The 21,015-nt window shown below is 40.7% G+C and overlaps 1 long non-coding RNA gene across 1 annotated transcript; it reads right to left on the bottom strand.

Annotated features, from left to right (window-relative positions):
* Positions 1 to 15,175: 15,175 nt before the first annotated feature.
* On the bottom strand, positions 15,176 to 17,932 carry LOC127358394 (uncharacterized). The gene is made up of 3 exons (XR_007882424.1): positions 17,805 to 17,932; positions 17,540 to 17,701; positions 15,176 to 17,275 (listed from the first exon to the last, which is right to left on the bottom strand). It is a non-coding gene; the product is annotated as an uncharacterized LOC127358394 (long non-coding RNA).
* Between the last annotated feature and the right edge of the window lie 3,083 nt (positions 17,933 to 21,015).

Genomic DNA, 21,015 nt, shown 5'->3' with positions numbered 1-21,015 from the left:
GGGGATAATCAGCACAGGTGCAGGTGAGGTTTTCGTTATTGGCACCGTGTTTCCTGCCAGGTGGACGGCAGTATGTTGGTGCTGATGAGTTATAAGTTCTTCTGTGTACTTTGTTAAGCTCTTTTGGCACCCAGGAAAGCAGTTTGTGTGGAGCTTTTGATGTTGCCACTCCACCCAAAGGGCAAACTATCTGGACCCAAAAGCTCCCTCACCTCAACTCTGCTGCGGCTGCATGTAGGATCTTGAATCAGGTTGAAATAGTTTTCTTTGAAACTGCCAATATGTTGAAACTTAAATGATGACAAAAAAAACAAACATATATATCGCTCCAGGCTGGATTTGGGTTATTTAACTGAATACCTTTTATTACCCTAGGATAGAACACCCATTGATAAAACATTAATACAAACGTATGGGTATGAATGGTTAAATTGCAGCTTTATTACGTTATCAATCACTGACTTTGAGAGATGGGTGGCCTTTGGCAGCAAAGCCACACCACACGTCAGTTCAGACGGATGCGAAACGGGTTCATTGTTAACGTGTTGGGAGGCTGCTTCAGAAAGGCTGTCAGGCCTAAGTCTCAATGCTTCAGTGTTAAACCGTGTTGTAATCCCACAGTGTTTAGCTGTGATCCTGCAGGATTTAGTCTGCTAAAGCTGAGCAGCGGCGCAGGTGCCGGCTGATAAGACCTGGGATTCACACAGATAATGAGAAAGTTGGGGGATGAGCGAAAGAACAGGCTGGACCGGAGAAAAGTTATATTACTTGGGTGTGTTATTTCAGTTGGAGAGTTCAGATCAAGGCCAGTATTTGTCAAGCTGCTAATAGTAATGATAAAAATAATAATCCTTCACTTTTAGTCTTACATGCAAATAGGAATCAACACTATTCATGAAGAAATCATTAATTGATGTTACAGCATCTGCTTTTTTGTGTGTCTTTTTTCAGTGGTATTTATTTCAAAAATATAACTCACATATTTGTTGCAATATAATATACATACAATGTAAGGATGTTTAGGAAAGCGAAGAACAATATAGCAGATGTAGGGTGAATCGCTGTCTCTGATTGGCTATTCAAGCTCAAAACATACCTGGGATTAAATATGCAGTCACTTGAGAGTTTCTCTTAGAGTCTATTCTTATGCGTTTAACTTGCTTTCTTATGTGTAACCTTTAGTTTGATAATTACAACCCCAGGTTTCTTTGTGTAAAGGTTTTTCAGTCTCCAATATATCACTTGCATCTCCATGAGCCACTTTAACTTTCTTTTTTTTTATTAAAGAAAACAGCCCTGGCAGAAACCCAAATCTTTTAAGAGAGAGTTTTAAGAACATTTATATTTGCAAAAAGGTTTTATATCTCAAAAATAATTCACACAAATCACACAGGCTTTGAATCTCTGAAATAACTCAATACAAAATCCTTCCAAAGAATTTAGACATGATATGATCTTGGCCTTGGCCTCTGTTAAATTAGAGGATGTGATAATCTTCACTCGTTGAAAGTCTTTGATGCAAGGTAACAAAGGAAGAAAACTGGATTAAAAACAAAGAGGGCAAGTCTTTGTAGTCGTTAAGAATGAAAAATGGGGGAAACTGGAAGTGAACTGAAGTGGAACTGAAAGAGTTCCAAACGTATCAGAATAAAAACTGAATAATACAAGTTTACAATCAGATGGATTTAAGGGGTATTGCTTGCATATGCCAAAGAGAATTTAGGATAAAAGCCTTCATTTATTTTGTTTAATAAAGAATAGGAATGTAAACCGCGAAGCTCTGGAACACCAGAGAGGATAGAGGAGGAAAGGAAAGGCGATAATGGCCAATAAACAAAAAGTGCAATCTGAGAAAACTGAGAGGACAAAGACGGAGGAGAAGATTGAAACTCCAGGGCATCTTTCCCATCCCTTTGAGAAAGTCTATTGTAGACAGTAATCCTATGTTATGACAGTGACATAGTCCATCTCTCCCTCCTTCCCACAGGTTGGAGGGATGAGTCAGACAGAGAGGAAAACAAAGCAGCAGGCAGGAACCTGCAAGGATTACACTCTCATCATGTGGAAACTAGACACCGCAACCGGAGCTACTGCAGCCTGCTCAGTGACAACATCCACTGTACTACTGTACAGGCTGTGTGTGTGAGAGTGTGTGTGTGTGTGTGTGTGTGTGTGTGTGTGTGTGTGTGTGTGTGTGTGTGTGTGTCTGTCTGTTTCTGTGTGTGTGCAGGCATACTGCCAGTCGTCTGTGTATTTTCTCTATATTGACATGCTTAAAAACCAAATCAGCCAACCAAAAACAACAAGTAAGCAACAATAGTGACTCATACATATAGATTGGACTGCTGTTAGGTCAGTAATACCACCTTAAATTATTACATTTTAGTAGACTGGTACTGGCTACATTTGTTAACTTGAACCTGCTATGCACAACTCTTTTTACACAAACTTACCTTGTTATAGTTTTTATATCTTCTATTATATCTTTATTATATCATTCTTTTATTGTATTTTTACTCCTCTACTATTTGCCTTACATTCCCTGTGCTGCTGTGTCCCACAGGGGATCAATAAAGGAACATGTCTCTTTCTTTCAGCTTTTTACTTTTTTGTTAAAATCTTAAATTAATCTGGTATTTTTAAAATGATTTTCTGACTGTCATCAAAACCAGGAATGAATTGATTATAACAAGTAATATGTGTGCCATAGACCTCTTTCTTTGACCGATGGACATGGGCACTGTTGTTTATTTTGAATAAATCCCACAATCAAGCTGCTGTAAATGCTAAATATAAATCCGCAGCTGAAAATAGTCCCTAACAAATGCTCTACTTACTCCTTTTAAGTAACATTTGCATTTTGCTGAAGACTATAGTGTCCAGATGGTTTAGGAAATACATGTTTCAATTTCCTAAAATTGAAATCAATCTATCTATCTATCTATCTATCTATCTATCTATCTATCTATCTATCTATCTATCTATCTATCTATCTATCTATCTATCTATCTATCTATCTATCTATCTATCTATCTATCTGTCTATCTATCCTGTTTTTAGAGATCCATGTCTTCAGGAGAAATCAATGGGCTTGGGGGTTGAGTGCCTCAGACAGAGCAAAGAAATTGGAAAGTACTGAGAGACAAATTGTTGGTTTTGGTCTTTTCAGGGTAACTTTTCTCAAGAAGAAAATCATACAATAATGGCAGCCTTATTATTTAAACTCTCTAGAGTAGCCGTAACAGCATTACAAATGTAATTTTAATTTAAAGTAATTTGTATGATTATTGTGCCTGCAAATCAGACATGAAGGGTATTTTTGTAAAACTTTAATAAAAAGCAGGGTCTCAATTAGACGCAGGTCCCCTTTACTAGCTTGGTGTGGCTACCCACTTTGACACACATACACAGGTCTCAATTTGACACCTGGTCTGGATTTTATACAAATTCCTTGGATGTATAAAACCTCTTAAAGCCCACCAGGTCGCCCACTTGAGCGAGTTCTAAACGTCTTAGATCGCCTACACAAATATCAATGTTTTGTCAATTTCACTTTTAATATGGACATCTGTTAGATTCTCCAAAATTCAATCGTTCAAAACCACAAGCAACAAAGTATCAAATGATTATGTTATTCGGCTGATTTTTTAAAGTACTATTCATTCTGATTTGAATGAACAATTTGAAAGTATTTCCCATCTTTGCTGAGTTTTGTGCAAAATAAATTAAGCCATTTATTTTCCAAATAAAGGTTGAGTTCAAAGACTGAAGCAAATAAAATATTATTATTATTGTTATAGGGCTATTGACTGAAGAAAAAACAGTCCCATTTTTGGTACATGAATGTATGTTGAATGATCCTTATACTACAGTGGATAAAGACATTTAGATGTCTGTGGATACTTCACCAGAGTAAAAGAGATAATTGATGCCTTTTCTCTCTTAAACACTGGGGCCAGCCTCGCTACTGACAACACTGGACAAAACAATACAAGAGAAACACAACAAAAACATTCAACTTTCCCGAACCTCCCTGTGAGAGAGTAAACCTCTGCACCAACTCTCTCAGGTTTCCTGCTTTCTTAAACGCTGAAATAACTGGGCTCCCAGAAATAGCTGAATAAACTATGAGACAGCAGCTCTGCAGGGTTTGCAGACCCACATGGCTTTTAAGGAGCGGGGCTTTCCAGGGTGGTTTGCAAAGTGGACACACACACACACACACACACACACACACACACACACACACATTCTCCATGGTGCATGAGGGTCACGCTTGTCTTATGTAAAACACAGCTACCCACAGAGAACTTCGGGGCCTGGGGCCAACCTGCTCTGATGTTCGCATGTGCTGAAGTGGAGCGTTGTGTGTGTGTGTTTTCAGAAGTTTTTGTGAGAGCTTGGGAGTGTGTGGTACTTTGAGAGTGATTGTGTGTGTGTGTGTGTGTGTGTGTGTGTGTGTGTGTGTGTGTGTGTGTGTGTGTGTGCGTGTGTTTGTGTGTGTGTGTGTGTGTGTTTTGTTTTGGTGTAATGTGCTTGGCCAGTAAAAGAGCTGTGGCGTCAGTAATTAGACGGTGATGGTTTATCAAGGTTCCCACATCACCTCAGTCCCAAACTCTCCTAATATGTTCCTGGAGTCCTCCGCAGTTTGGACTGTCTTTGTGGTCTGTGTGTGTGTGTGTGTGTGTGTGTGTGTGTGTGTGTGTGTGTGTGTGTGTGTGTGTGTGTGAATCTGTGTGTTGGAGAGAAACTACATGCACTCCTCTGTCCCCCTGTCTCCTCCTCTCAGCCAGTGAGTCTGGGACCCGAAGGAAAAGGCCAATTATATAAAAAAAAAAACCCTCTCTCCATCTTTGTTCTGCGGGCATAAACCACTTCTTTGCTTTTTTGTTTTCATTCTTTCCCCTTCTTTGGCTTTCTGACATTCCTCATCCATTCCCACCGTCCCTAAAACCCCCACTCTGCCCCGTTACTCACGCTCACGCACACATGCGAGCTCACTCTTTCGGCTTAAAATAGCCACCACACTTCCTGGTCCTTCATCAGCACCATATCTTATCATATTTGAAAGAAAAGCTGGGTGGAGCTGCTTGTTAGACTGTCTGTTGCTACGGCAACGGCTTTATCCCAGGGCTAAGCTGCTGTTTACGTGCGTTTTCTGATGAAAAAGTTATATTGTTTCCATATTGCTTAAGTGACAATTTCTCCAGACCCACTGCTGTAAAGCTCATAGAGTAGTAAAAGTATAATACAACGTAACATTTAGGGCCATTAGGAAAAATGAATTTAATGATTTAAAACTTCTGCTGCTGTAGCCTACTTTTCTCTGCTTAATTTCCCAGCTGCAAAACTATGGATTTGTTTGTGACCTTTGAAGCGTGAATTGATGCCGTTAAGAAATCTTGACAGTATTGACCTCTGAAGGAACCAAGGAGTCCAAAATGGAGAAAGCTATTGCAGTTTATTAGCTGTATGCTACAGACACTTTTCATATGCTCTGTCGGAGCTTTAAGGGAACCAGATAGGAGAAGGTAATATAACAAATGTGCCTATTGAATAACCAGCGTGAACTTCTGTCCACATAACAACCAAGCTAACATGCTAGCTCAGAGAGCTTTTATCCTTCTTAAGTCTTTAATTTTACATGAAATTATATACAATCCTGTTAACAAAATGCCAGAACTGGGGAGTAAACAGTACAGAGAAAATGGAGAGTCTGTAAGTGAGTGAGTGCTAGCCTGTTCCCAGCTGGCTAGTGTCTTGGCCGTTAGCACCATTGAAATGACAGCTCCCCAAAAGTGAAGCCAAACCATCTTGATCGCCCCCTGGTGGCTGGTTGCAGTATAGGTCATAAACCTCATCCCCTCCATGTTAGCAGATAGGACATGTGTCAAACTAAAAAAAATTCCGAAGATGTTTTCTGTCATTTTAAGTTGTTCTTATCACACTGATGTTCAAGTGTTCATTTTTCTGATACGTTTGGTTTTAATTAGTTATTTGATTCTGTAAAAAAGTGGGTTTCATGTAATGGCCGACAGTTGTCTGGGTTGGACCTCGATACCTTGGCTCCAACCCCGCAGTGGCAGTATTCGGGATATTTTGACTTCATTTTTGTATGGTGGGAAGAAGTGGAGACGTCCTTTATATGCAGTCTATGGTTGCTGGCTGCATTAGTTCACTAACTAACAAAGACATGGATGAATTTTGCTGTACCACTCTCTTGACTTTTAAACTAACTCTAAAGAACGAAATAGTGGACCGCTCTGACGTTCCAGCTGCTCTCTCACACTCCCAGACAGATTTTCACACAACTACACTGCACGTCTGCATGGAGCAGTCTGGCGTATCTCGCACACACACACACACACACACACACACACACACACACACACACAGCACCCGGCTGTGTGTGTCATATGTGAGGACACACTTTCTCTCTCCCACACTCAGACTAGCTCTCCTCATCTCTCTGTCTCAAATAAAAACACACACACACACTCTCACAGAGCTAGAATCGCTGCTCAGTGTCCAGCTCTGGGCGGTGTTCCCATCCTCATGGCCTTTCCCAGCACAGACAATGCTTTGTGTCCCACAAAGGAAGCTCTCATCCAGGCTCTGGGGCCCTGTTTGGCCCTCGGCGGCCCCCCAGACCCCAGAAAGGCCCCCTGAGCCGCCCCACCACAACCTGCTGAGGTGCCAAGAGGAACATCTGTGTGACTCGGGTGAAGAGACCTCGCTGAAGTTCTCACACTAAATGTTGCTTATATTCCTCTGTGTGTGTGTCAGTGTTCATGTGAGCACAAGCTCCTGGGTCCTGGGAGTCTCCCAGTCCAGATAATAAATGGTGTGAGAGGAAAGACAGAGTGTGTTGCCAGACCTTCCCAGTCAATGAACCACGTGTCCCAGCAGCCCGACTGCCAACCATAGACTCTGAAACGGGGTCACACTAACAAGAACGGATAGATGAGGGGAGAAGTGGAGGATGGAGAAATGATCAGAGAGATGGAGGGATGGAAAGGTCGAAGGATGGATGGATGGATGGACGTTTGCCAGATTTTTAGACATTTATTGTTAGTAATCTGAATATCACTCTTTGTTCATATAACATTCAACCAATCAGCCTTTGTCCTATTTCATCATGGTATCACTGTCAGAACAGATTCCTCATACTTGTGAAACACCTGTCTTATAATAACATTACACTTACTGTTCTTTTGCCTTAATGAGTCAGCCACATTTCCTTCTTTCCATCATACTTGTCAACTCACTATGACTCAGCTTTTTCTGATGTCCATTCATTATTCTCTGCCATGTCCTTTGAGTGATATAGCCTACTAACCCGACTGAGTCTCACATAACCGTATACAAAACCCCTTTTTCTTGTTAAGGAAAATTACAAATTACTAATGAAGCCTAATTGACATAAATCCTCCACCTTCTACTGTCTTTAGATAATAATGAACAATGACTGAGTGTGTGAGAGATTTTTCTGCTTTTATTCAGATTCCTGTAATAACGCCTGTCCTTTGTTCTATGTGAGTGTGTTAGTTACATTCTTTTGGCACAGACAGTTGGGAGCCCATTGCAGCTGGGTCCCAGTCCACACCCTCACACACACACCCTCACACACATACGCACACACACAAACACACACACACTTACGCTATCCAGCACAGGAAGTGACATCATGTACTACTGGCCAAAATACAGGAAGCATGACGACAACTTTTGAAGGACATGAGGGACACATCAGCTCTCTATAATCCACCAGCTGCTGCTACAGATCCCACACCCATGAGCGCACACATACACACTTACACACACACAAACACTTTATTACTGTAAATCAGTGAGACAATTACGTTCAACCCAGTCTGTTAAAATAAAATTTATGACTCAAGCAAATGTCAGTATGAGTACAAGATTGTTAGTTTTATCATCATCTGCAAAGTGAGATAAAGTGTTTGCTTGTGTTATGCCCCGCTAAGGGTACAAAGCTCACACACTGCAGCCCTTTAAATGGAGAAAACGTGATGCGGTGCCATATAAGCTGCCCTACATGCTAAACAATGAATAGTATTTAAAGAGGTACTGCACACTTAAACGTGTTTTATGAGCTGTAAACTAAATTGTATGACTATGTACTGTGATGAAGCACATTGAAACACACTGAGAGTGTCAATACTGACATTCTCCTGTAAATGGCTCAACATGCCATCACCCTGAACGGACATCCCGAGTCCGTGAAACCGCTGCGCTCACTTTCAAATGCATAGTGATCAAGATTCATCATTCACAGGAGTTTATGCTATTTTTTGCACTCTACTCAAATTTTTTGTACAGTGGTTCCGGAGAACTAGCCTCTCTGAGTGTTTAACTGTACTAACTTAACTTGGCGTTGAATGTGCTTCTAGTGACTGTAAAAGCTCCAGTGGACTCCAGTGTTTCCAGTACAGACATGGAGAGTCTGATGGCAGCTCACTCAGAGGCCATGGGCCTTACATTTGTTGAGAAGGAGAGAGCTAGTTACACTTTAATAGTTCTGCTTTAAATCTTTAAATTTTGAATTTTGAACTGTATCATGCCATAAATGTATCATCATGCATCATGATTTTCTGCAGACTGGTGCCCTTGCTCCTCAATTGCAATGTCTCATATTTTTGTGGAAAACCAATGAAATACACTGTCTGTGAACATTTTGTGTCGACATTTTTGTTAATTGCCAAATAAATTACATTTCCGACTCATGATCATGTATGTGTGCATTTATATTAGTAACATTTGTGAATGTGTCTCTGAGCAGATTGGGTTAAGACGGTGATCGTGCTCATGGTTTCCTGTTGTTATGTTTATGGCTCCGTGTGGCCCACGTTCACTCCGTGTTCCCACTAGATCAGGTTGCCAGCGTATCAAACACACACACACACACACACACACACACACACACAGGATCACTTCCTTTCTTTCCCGCTGACTCTCTAATTTGCCGTCTTAATCACACACATGCAATCGTTATGCTTTGGCGTGTCTCTCTCTTTGTCTTTCTCTGTTTAACCTTTAACTCTGCTCTGTGCATTTCTCGCTTCCTTATTTTCTCTCTGTCTCTGTGTCTTTGTCTCTCCTCTCTGTCTCGCTCCCACACTCTCAACACACACAACAAACACACCACCACCCTCTTAACTTCTGCCCAGCTCGTAATGCCGTGCCTCATAACAAGTATGCATCGATAACCACAACAGTACTCACTCACACACCGCACTCACGCAAACATACACAGAGAGGAACCCGCTGTCGCCCAAACAACATGCTCCCAAATATTCATGAGAATCACAAAAAAGCTACAAAGCAAATATGTGTGGTGAACACCAAGCATTAAATCTGGGGTCTGGAATCATTGCATGGATGTCACAACTTTGATTTTTATGGAGCCTCATCCTGTCAAGTGACTTTGATTATTTCTCTTCTTCTTTCTTTTTTCTTTGTTTTTTACAGTAGTCTCTGATTAAAACCCTCTGAATACTACAATACCTCTTGACTGAACCTGATCACCATCAAGAACTCAGCTTAAAGTATATTATAGGAATACATCTCACATCTTCCCCCTGGTTAAGAAAACACAGAAATTACTGTATTTCTTAAGGAAACATTTTATTCGTTACCTGAAAATAAGAATCGTTGTGTTTTTGTTACCTTAGAAGGAGCCGTTTTTATCTGAGGACGGAGCGGGTCGCCTTCCACGGAGCCTAGAAGGGACAAACTAAACACTGGCTGTAGAAAGGGCCTTTCAGCATTTTTTCAGTCCAGTGGTGTTCAGTTAGTTGCAATCTGACACTTCAGATGCCACTAAATCCTACACACTGGTCCTTTAAGAAAGCCAAATTCATCCACCAAGTGCTTGTTAATTTAATTTAAAATTTAACATTTTATTAGTGGCAATTCATGACAAACGTTATCTCAAATAGAGAAGGTCTGGACTGTAGTCCTTATAAAATTGTTTACAATGGAGCACTAGTAAGCGCCCTAACTGGAAAAAACTGGCAGGTGAGGTGCCTGGAAAGAGGGACAGGAGCTTCTGCTGCTGTACCACCAGACAAAGGGACAGCCACTTCTCTGTGAGACATCCTCAGCACTTCATCATGTAAAATAGTTTTTATTTTTATTACTTATCAATTAATTTTACTGTAAATCATTTTTGCATATATATATTGTTTTTACAAGTAACGTAAAGTAAACTGCAACCTGAATTTCAATATACAACACTGCATTGTAAAATGACAAATTGCCTTGTATCCTTGTATCAGTGCAGATTTACAGATACTAACGCCTGCAGTGACAGCTCTCAGTGCCCTGGTTGCCAACAAAGCCTTTCCTGTGCCTGTGAAACTCCAGCCTCTGTCTATTTCCATCTGTAGGGATAACAAACACAGCGTAAAGCGCCCGATACAAACATAAACATGGGGAATATTCCTGAGTCCGCTGCATGTTTTCACATGGCATGTCCGAAATACCACGAGGCCCTCAACAAATAACTAAAATAGCACAGTTTCTGCAATCAAAACATTTCCAGAAGAGAAACGGACACTCTTTGAAGGGATATGAACATTTACGTAACATATCTGTTTGTCTGGACAACACACACTTGTGAATGACAAAACATTATAACGAAACATGTTGTGGCACATTTGACGCATCTTTATATCTGTTGAAAAAGAAGATGTGTTAAATGGACAAATCCTTCTTAAAAGCTTACCTACTGCCCGTGAGGTTGGCTGCCCATTGCTTCCTGTTGAGACTATGGTCCTGTTTCCTGTTAACTATGAACAATTTCCTAGTGACAGAATGGCAGCCCACTCACTTTGTGCTGACATTTGTTGAAGTCTTATTGAAGTATTGGGAAATGTAGGACCATTTTTAAACCTACATTCCTTATGTTAAATGTATCGTTCAGCTTCATAAAACACATGCAAATAGACTGAATTAAGAAACATCTTCAACAATTTAACAGCATGTGTGCAGCCTTTAGAAAAATGACAAAATACAGAAAACAGACAACACAGGGGACACTAAAAAGTCATGAACCCGCACCAACATGGTAGGGACACTCTTGGTGTCTCACCAAAAAAGAACAAACTTAAATTTTAGCTTATTTTTAACACCACTTTCAAACAACCAGCTTCAATAACTTTCTGAGTAACAAACCACGGCAACACAGCGTGTCCCAGCCACGTTCTTCAACAGTTTCCATTGTTGTCTGTGCACCTTACAGCACTTCTGTACTTGGTTGTGTTTTCTCACTTTGCAGCATCAGGGCCTCTGTACTTCAGGCAACTTTAACTACATTTAGAGGATCATGGTCATGGATAAAACTAGAGAAACAATACCTTCGTGGTTAACACAATAACTGTGATGCCAACTGAGATCTCCAATCTTAATGTGAAATCTTAATGGCACTAAGGCCCTGCACCCAACCATCCACCTCAAACTCTTTCTTAAAGGTCAAGTGTGAAACATTATAGGGATCTATTGGCAGAAATGGCATATAATATTCATAGGTATCTTTTCATGGGATCCACCATGTTTCTACAGTAGCCCAGAGATTGTAATTTGCTGTGCGATGTGCCAACATTTCAGTTCACTTTTTGGTTTTACCTTCAAATAAAGTGAACTAGTTAAGCTGTCTGACCACTTGTTATCACAGTGTTTCCCATTTTTCCCAGACCTCAGCCGTTACTTTGATTTCAAATGCAGAAGAAAACCTCCCCTCAAAAGGATTAAAAACTTTATTAAGTTTGACTTGACTTAACATGCTCATCCAAAAACAGAGTACAATGTTAAATGCTTTGGTGCCAGAGAGCTGAAGACTTATTAACGTGTTGTTGTTGTTTGTGTGTGTGTGTGTGTGTGTGTGTGTGTGTGTGTGTGTACGTATGCATAATGTTTCACGTGTGGTTGCTGGTGTGTAAGTGTGTGTGTTTGTGTGTGTAATCCTTTCCAGCCGTTTCCCCTCCTTTCCTTTTTCTCCGTCACAGGCCTGGGAAGCAATCGTGGGGGGGATCTCTCACAGCCGCTCAGTGTGTGTGCGTGTTTGTGTGTGTGAGTGTGTCTAGCAGACAGCTGTGTGGACGACCGGGAGCAGCCGTTACAGCAGGGATACACACACACACACACACACACACACACACACACACACACACACACGGCCGGCCCATCTCGGCATCCCACCACCCCATCGCCTCTCCTCCCCCTTTACTCTCATCACTTCTTCTTCTCAGTAAAGGGAGATGTCAGCTGTGTGTGTGTGTGTGTGTGTGTGTGTGTGTGTGTGTGTGTGTGTCAGTGGTTAGGTTGGGTGAACAGACAGACATTTTCCGTAGTGTGTTGGACAGTACAGGTTATTATATCATTATGTGTGACTGTGTGTGTGTGTGTGTGTGTGTGTGTGTGTGTGTGTGTGTGTGTGTGTGTGTGTGTGTGTGTGTGTGTGTGTGTGTGGTGGGGGTCTGACCACCAGATGGCAAAGCGATGACCTCTTTACCAGTGTGTGTGTGTGTGTGTGTGTGTGTGTGTGTGTGTTGGCTGAGACCGGGTCACATTACATGGTTGACTAAGTGTTCATGTACCATATACCATCTTGAGCATGTCAGCATGTGTAAGTGTGTGTGTGCAGGGGCTGAACCATGACAAGAGTGAATACGGTTCACAGACGTTTCAGCCAGAAAATCAAGGCATTTATTTGCTCAATTCAATTTTGCAGACTGTGAAAAAACTCAAATGTTAAAGGAAAATGTATTTTTTTTACAACCTGGTTATTGGTTTTATTAATCAATAATTTATGTTATAATTTAATTGTCATCTCGTAGCTGTCATGGTGGCTTTTTTTAATGTAATGTTTGGCTACAATATTGTGTATAGTATCATTTACAACTTGTTACAAATTTATTGAAATGTATTTATTGAAATGTATTTAAAGTTTTCTGGTACAGGACATAATATGGACACATAAAAGGTGCCGGTTCCACTTCCTATGCACTGCGAAGGTGCCCTTGAGCAAAGCACCTAACCCCTAACTGCTCCCTGGGTGCCTACGGCTGCTCACTGCTCCTAATGTGTATAGTAATGTATATGGAAGGGGTCAAATGCAGAGGACAAATTTAGTTTCATGTACAGTATGTAAAATGCTGTAAACGTTGTATATACTGTGAAATGACAATAATAAGACTGATTTACATTTACATTAAATCTTCCATACCAGATTCAAACAACCCTAACCCTAACAAAAAACAATCACTTTGTATACTACTTGCTTCTAGGTACATTCGCCTGTATAAAAAAAAGGTTCCAGTCGATCAATCAATCACTCCCTATTACATGGTACAAAAAAATCACGAGTCTCTGTGCCAACTCTAACAGATGTGTATCCTTTAAACTTTCTCCTTTGTTTCTGTTTTTCAAATATTCCAAATAATGTCACATCCCAGTTAGTAATTTAGTAATTTAGTTAATGAGGAAAATGTAACCAATTGGAACAATGCCCAAAACTATGAAAGTAAGAGTCCAGTTGCAAAATAAACATATTTTTTTCCCCCTCAACATTATGTTTTAAATCAGCATGACAGATGCGTGTTGTTAAAGGAATAGCTCATAATTTTGAGAAATATGCTCATTTGCTTTATTGCCCAGAGTTCGATGAGAAGATTTATACCACTCTCAGTTCTGCACAGTAAATGTGAAGCAGCCGATTAGCTTATCTTAGCTTATCTTAGCATAAAGACTGAAAACATGAGGAAATAGCGAGCCTGGCTTGGTTTCTGTGTGGATTAAAGAAAGAAGGTATAATTATAGAGGTGCCGGTAGACAGATTTTGCTGCCTTTGTCAGGCAACCTACCTGTTTCCAGTCTTTATGCTAAGTTAATCTAGCTTGATACTTAGTGTGCATGCGAGTAGTATCAATCTCTTGGCAAAGAAAGCAAATAACTCTAACCAATATTTGCCAGCTATTCTTTTAAAAGGTTGTGAGCCTCGTCAGCAATCAAAATCAGCCAATAACACTGTTTAATATCCCTTTAGACACAGTTTCTTTATCAGCATTTTCCTCCACAATTTTGAAAATATCTTCTTGTAATCAAAATAATTTACTGTATGTTATTTCGAAGCACAGACAGGAAGCTTGGTGTGGGAGTCTGAGGGTGCGGGGGACAGAGGGAAGAGCGCGACCCCAGTGTTAGTGTTGGTACGGCCACAGGGACCCAATAAAAACAGAGCTGTCAGTAGCGCTCCTGACTGCTAGGCTCTGTGTCAACCCACAGACCAAATAAACAGCAATCAGCGCTGCGCTAACCACTCTGTGACAAAACACACTCATATACACACACACACATACACACTCACATTGCAAAGCCAAAGCTTGGTGAGTGAACCCAAACCACTTGAAATTCACAGAAGAGCATGCATGTGTGTGCACACACAAATACGCACATGCTTGCATGCACACAAATGCATACACACGTCACTCACAAGTCCAAAAGCAAACAAGCCGGGGAAGTCTGTCTAATTAATGTTTTGAATTTTGCCTCTGAGTGATGTAATGACAACACGTAAGTCATACCCTCTCAGCCTGGTGAGCGTGTGACTTCCCACAAACCTGGACTTGACTTGTGTGGGCACGTAGCAACATCATGTCATCTGCTAAGTAATCATTATTTTATATATATGTATGACATTTTGTTATATTACAGTATCAACTATTATGTTGTGTTGTATCATTTCATAAAGCAATCCCTTTTTATGACTTAAACATTATATTATATTGATGTATATTTATTAATCCATAAAATCATCACAGCGTTACCATCGTAATCAACCAATGCTGCTGCTAAATGTAAGGAATAAATGTGACATCATATACATGAAATATAACCATCAATTAAAAACACAGTTTTTATATTTCAAGTAATTCTTTCTTCTAACAACTTTTGCCTTTTAGTTTGTCACAAACTGAACAGTTCTCATTTACAATTAAACAACCTGAAAGTAGAAAATTATTATTTGGTTCAAGAAAACAGCAGAAAAACAGCTACACTAAATATTATACTTCATACTGTAATGTGGCCAGATAAGACCGTTTTAATATATATAATATGTTTCTGTTATCAATCACAATAAAATCTGCTCATGGTTCATAAACTTTTGCTCAGCCTTTTGTATACTGGAAGGAAATCACATTGTTGTATTTTGACTCTTTTCTCCTCCACTGCTTTGTTTCTTTGTAAAAGAAATGTGCAAATCTTTCCCCAGTTGGTCTGTTGGATGTGACACCTTCTGTTACCATCACCATCCTTCACATTGCAATATAGTGGAATTCAATTCTTAAAGACATTCATGGCTTTGCTTCAAAGATTATGACTGGATCCATGACAAATTTTCTCTCTTTCTTTTTTAGCAAACCTCAAGGAATTTCTGAACGGGGTGTGCCGCATTTCCACGACGGCCCCATGTACAGCGGAGGGATCAGACATCACAAGTCCCAACTAATAGATCTGATTGTTTCGAAATGTCTGTACAAAGCCTCGGAGAGGGAGCAGCCAGACAAGAAAGCTCACAAGATCCCTCTCTGATTGAATAAGCACAAGGAGGGATTGGTTTTGTAGCTGCCATAACGAGCCTGCAGATATGACTGAAGTGGTCGCATCTAAATAGGCAGAGCAGACAGACAGTGGAGGTTTGGCCTGAGAGCTCTAAGAAGAATAGCAGATGCTGAAGATGAAAGAGTAGCTAGGCCTTCACTGGAGGGGTCTGTCTCACAGATAATGACACACACACACACACACACACACATACACACACACACACACCACACATCAAAACAAACTCTTCTCATGTGTTGCTCTCTTTAACATGACCTCTTCCCGATTTGAAGCCATTTTAAAACTGCTTTAATGGGATTAGACAATGCATTCACACTGCTGAAGCGCGAGGAAGACAAGATATACTATTAGATTTATGCAGGCATGTACACCAGGACAGTGGAAGAGGAAGTGCTCAGGTCTTTTGCTCCAGTACAAACAAGTACAAGTACAAATAATACTTGACAAAACAATCTCACAAGGTTCATCAGTAGCTGTTCTGGAGCTCCTCTCACTTGATCTTCCTCAACAGATTGAGTTGTTGTCCCAGTCACGATGATATTGTAGATGTTTTGTCTATGTTGGCTTTAATGTTGAGAGAGAGACTGAAGGGTCATTCTTGAATAGACTGGTCTGCAAATTTACTTAAGTGAAAGGACGTCATTATGAGTGTTAAATCGACTTAAAGGAATAGTTCAACATTTCTGGCAAAATATGCTCTTTCGCCTTCTTGCTGAGATTTAGATGAGATGAGAAGATAAATAGGCTTCCACTGCTGCAGCAAGCAGCTGGTTACCCTGTTGAATTACTGCTCTCAGAAGAAGAAGTGGCATTTTACCCCCCGTAAAACCACAACTTGTAGCTTTTACACAATTTCTATTTGCAATAAACAAATCAGATGTGTTCATTAGTGAGCTTTAGAGGTGTTTGTAGCCTCTGGACAGAGTCAGGCTAGCTGTTTCCCCCTACTTCCAGTCTTTTTGCTAAGCTAAGCTAAGCTAAGCTAACCGGCTGCTGGCTCCAGCTACATGTTTACCATCCAAACACAAGAGTAGTATCGATCTCCTCATCTAACTCTTGGCAAGAAAGTAAATAAACATATTTCCCATAATTCCTTTCTTTATCTGTTGGCTGTTTGAGATTGATGGGCTTGTGAGACATTTTGGGGGCTTTAATCAGCTTCTTTCTCTATTTCAGGCGAGACAGTGAAGCGTAAAGTCGTCTCAGCCGAAGCTTTTCCTTCACCGTCTCCTGTCATTCCTACTGCAGACAGGCAGGCAGACAGGGCACCCTGGTCACGGCACGACAGGCCAACCACTGGGATCTACGATTTCCGCTGGTGTGTCTCCTGTCGCGGTCGCTCCCCTCATACACACACACATGCACACAAACACAGCCACCACACATAAAAATAAATACACACCACTGGTCCCCTCTGGAGGGATCAATTTCACGGGATCACACGGCGAGCTCTGGTTCCCAGGCGCTCCTCACGCGCTCTGCAGACGTAGACGGTTCCTTCACACAACCTGACTCCTGACCCTCCATCATTACTGAGGTCAGAGGACCAGCAACCCCTCGCTGCAGCAGGAGAGAGTGGGAGGGGTGAGGAGTCGGGGGGGAACTGCTCTCTCCCAAGACTGCAAAGATACTGAAGGGAGGTATATTTTAGCCTCTCTTTCTTTTTTTCTAAAGGCCAAATGTCAAACGTTAAAACATGTTTCAACTGTTCGGGCTCGTTATCGAATTAGTGAGTAAAGATGAGTGATTAGAAGTTTGTGTGCAATAGGAGTGTGTGTGTGTGTGTGTGTGTGTGTGTGTGTGTGTGTGTGTGTGTGTGTGTGTGTGGCGTGCGTGTGCACATTTGACAAATGCATGAAGCCAATGTTGTTTTTCGCCTCACATTTCGGCATACCTTCATGTCAGGCCCAGAGATCACACTGCAGCCGTATCAAAGGATCAAATTTAAGGCAGTCTGAGTCCGTCTTCAGGCATAAACCATGAACTTCTTACGCTACTCGTGACTTCTGTCGCATGCCAGCAGTTTCTCCTGGCTGCCACTCTTGTTCTATATACTCTTCATTATATAAAATGTCAAAACAGAACAAAATCAACTGTTTGCCAGGGGCACAAGGCCAGTTTAAAAGTGTGACTGGGTCAACCTCAAAGCGAATAATTACCTTAAGCTGAGATGAAAGTCAAATATCTGCCTTTGTTCTCTATGACTTTTTGTCACTCTCTCCGCACAGTGACCACCCACCAGGAGTTTCCCCGAATCCAGACATGAGTCACACCCAAACCCCCACAAAACCAGTCGCTCCGCTTCCCACTCTACCTCCAGGTTAAAGTCAGACGGTGCTGATTATGACATCCTGTGAATATTCACCAGCAGGTACTTCTGGCTGCAACAAAAGGGAGTCAGATACCGAGTTCTGCCTCCCATCCACCTGTTGAATTTAGATATCAAATGTACCAGACTGAGGATTAGCAGACCATTTAGAAGATCAGAGACTTGCAGATGAAGGGGGTGTGTCGGGTCGTCTGAGTTTCCTGTAGCCAAAAGAAATCTCAGCCATGATCCCTGGAACATATGTCCATCAACTCTGCTGTCTGGGAAATGCTACAGGTGCCTCCCAGCCCTCACATCCAAGAACAGCTTTTACCCTGGTGCTGTTGGGCTAAACTCTATCTGCATACTTCATATGTAGAGTATTTTTTGAAAAGATTCTGTTTTAAAGGATATGACTGGAAATATTCTTTATTTTTGCCATGACAAGAAGAATGAACCTAACAGATAATTGATCTGTAACAGTTGGTGTAACTAAAGCCTGGTGTAGCTTATTCGTATGTGCCTTTGTTGTCAAAAAATATAAGAAACAAAATAGTGTAACACATTTTTGGTTTTGGACTGGATTTGGTCTTTTCAGTGATGGTATTTTTATGTAATGTGTTTACAGTCCAGAGTAATGCCAACCCTTTCCTTTACATCTGAATTTATCCATGATCCTCTCCTCTCTCTTTACATTCTAGTTTATCTAACTGTTTGCAGGTTCTTTATTATATTATGTAAGAGCATTTCACTACTTGGCAGATAGGTTCAACATTTCCTCATTATGTAAAAAAAAATAATAATAATACAGTTGACATTACAACACCAAAATGTATTTGGTGTTGCAGAGGAATTCCTCCACGTTGCACCACGAGTTGCTTTACAAAGCAATTAGTGATGATTGCCAGCTAAACAATTCAAGTTTAACAGAAACCAAACTTTGAGTAAAGTTTGGGGAATTAGAGAAAATAATATATAATCCTAGTTTCAAGAATCATAATCTGGACTTTGAAATAGATTTTAAGAACTGCTAAGAAATATACTTGAGTAAAATAGGATTATTGTAGAATAATGATAATTGAGAGCACAAAATGAGAAAAATAAGTATTTCTGCAATCATCTTCTTGTGTCATCGAGACAGACTCAGTTTCTCCCTCTCTCCCTGCATGTTTCTGTGTGTGTGACAGAGAAACAGAGGGAGGCCCTTGAACACTTCCCATGGGGAGACAAGACAGAGATGAGTGTCAGCGGGTCAACTTTGACACGTCCTTCACTTCCTCAATACACACACACACACACACACACACACACACACACACACACACACACACACACACACACACACACACACACACACACACACACACACACACACACACACACACACACACACACAGAAATGAACCAGTGTGAGGGAGTGGACCCCGTTAACAAAACTCACAGGGGAACTGTCAGTGATAGACACAGGCAAACAATGAAACCACGTTCAAACCCCCACCCTCCTAAAGGACAATACTAGGGTGTCTCTCTCACACACACACACAAACACACAACCCTCACCCCTGCCTCACAAACAGCCCACCCTCCTAAAGACACTCACATTCATAAACAATGTCTCTCTCTTTCTTTCTCTCTCCCTCAACTCCTCTCTCTCTCTCTCTCTCTCTCTCTCTCTCTCTCTCTCTCTCTCTCTCTCTCTCTAAGGCACAATGGTCGGGTGTCACACACGTCTGGAGCAGAATTAGCCATCGCTTCCTCTCCCTGTCAGGGGAAACAAAGTTGGCCTTCCTCAGTGCTCCACATAGCTCTATTTATAAACAATAACAAGGCTCGCCCTCCGCAGGGTTTCACCAGAGAGAGGCTCGCCGCATTGTTTTGCGCGGATGAACATCTGTCTGTGGCTAACCTGCAGACGCCGCTCTCAGTGTCTGAGTATTTGGTTTTTATCAAAACCAAAGATAGGCATGTTAAAGAATAATATTTAAAGCCAAACTCCACTCAAAAATGTATTTTTCTGAATATTCCTTCCCTTAGACGTTTGAGCTTCACTGTGCAGAGTTTGACCCTAGAAGGATGTTTTCACGTTCACCTTGAATCTGGGTATAATCTTATGACATCACAAATGGATGTCAATCATTGCCCAATATGCACACTTCACAAGAGTGACGTAGAAACTTCAAAACCTCCAGCAGACACTGGTAAAATATTATATAAGTATTATATTATATAAATATAATATAAGTTAGTAGTTAAACTTTTGAAATGGAAAACAATTACATTCCTTGTTTTTAAATGAGAGATTAAATATGCTTTTAAGAAAGTTTTTTGAAAATTTTGCAAAAACCTTTTTAGATGTAGATTATTATTCAAAGCAGAGTATTAATTTATACGTTCAAACATTTCTGGAGGGGTTTGGGAAACTTGCCCTATTGTATTTGATGTCTGGTACACTGTATCTGTGTTTATCTACTGAAATGTTTCTATGGAAAATGTCTATTTCACATTCCTCCAGTCCTTTTAAAATGAACATTTATGTTATTGTCACATTTTCCATCAGATCAGAAAACAAAAACTGTATTTTACTGTGAATTAGTATTTATAAATTAAGGTTTGAACATACGTTGTATGGATTGTAAATCCCTGAGGCAAATTTGTGATTTGGGGCTTTATGGGCTAGTTTAGTGGCAGATTACAAGCCTAAAAAAACATCAGTTTTATCCTTTAATGTCAGTCAGGATCTGATTCATCTGACCAAAGAGGAAGTGGTGAGCAGGTTTAACTGATACTTTGTGCTGATTTCCCTCAGTATTATTATTCAGAGCTGGTTCACATGTTGTACGGTCCTGTTTATTTCTCAAGACGTGACCAGATTTATTTCCTTTGTACTGGAATTACAGTTTACCCTCATTTTGACCCAGAAGCTTTCATACATATAATTAACCTTAACAATGAGTGATATTCTTTGTGTTTTTTTGTGTCTGCAGATAGCTGACACGAAATGTGAACCAACAACGAATGTAAATGTTCACTTGTATCGATAAATGTTTGATAAATGTTGGAAA

Source organism: Dicentrarchus labrax, unplaced genomic scaffold (assembly GCF_905237075.1).
Source record: "Dicentrarchus labrax unplaced genomic scaffold, dlabrax2021, whole genome shotgun sequence".
NCBI classification, from domain to species: domain Eukaryota; kingdom Metazoa; phylum Chordata; class Actinopteri; family Moronidae; genus Dicentrarchus; species Dicentrarchus labrax.
This window is presented reverse-complemented; position numbering and strand designations above follow the sequence as displayed.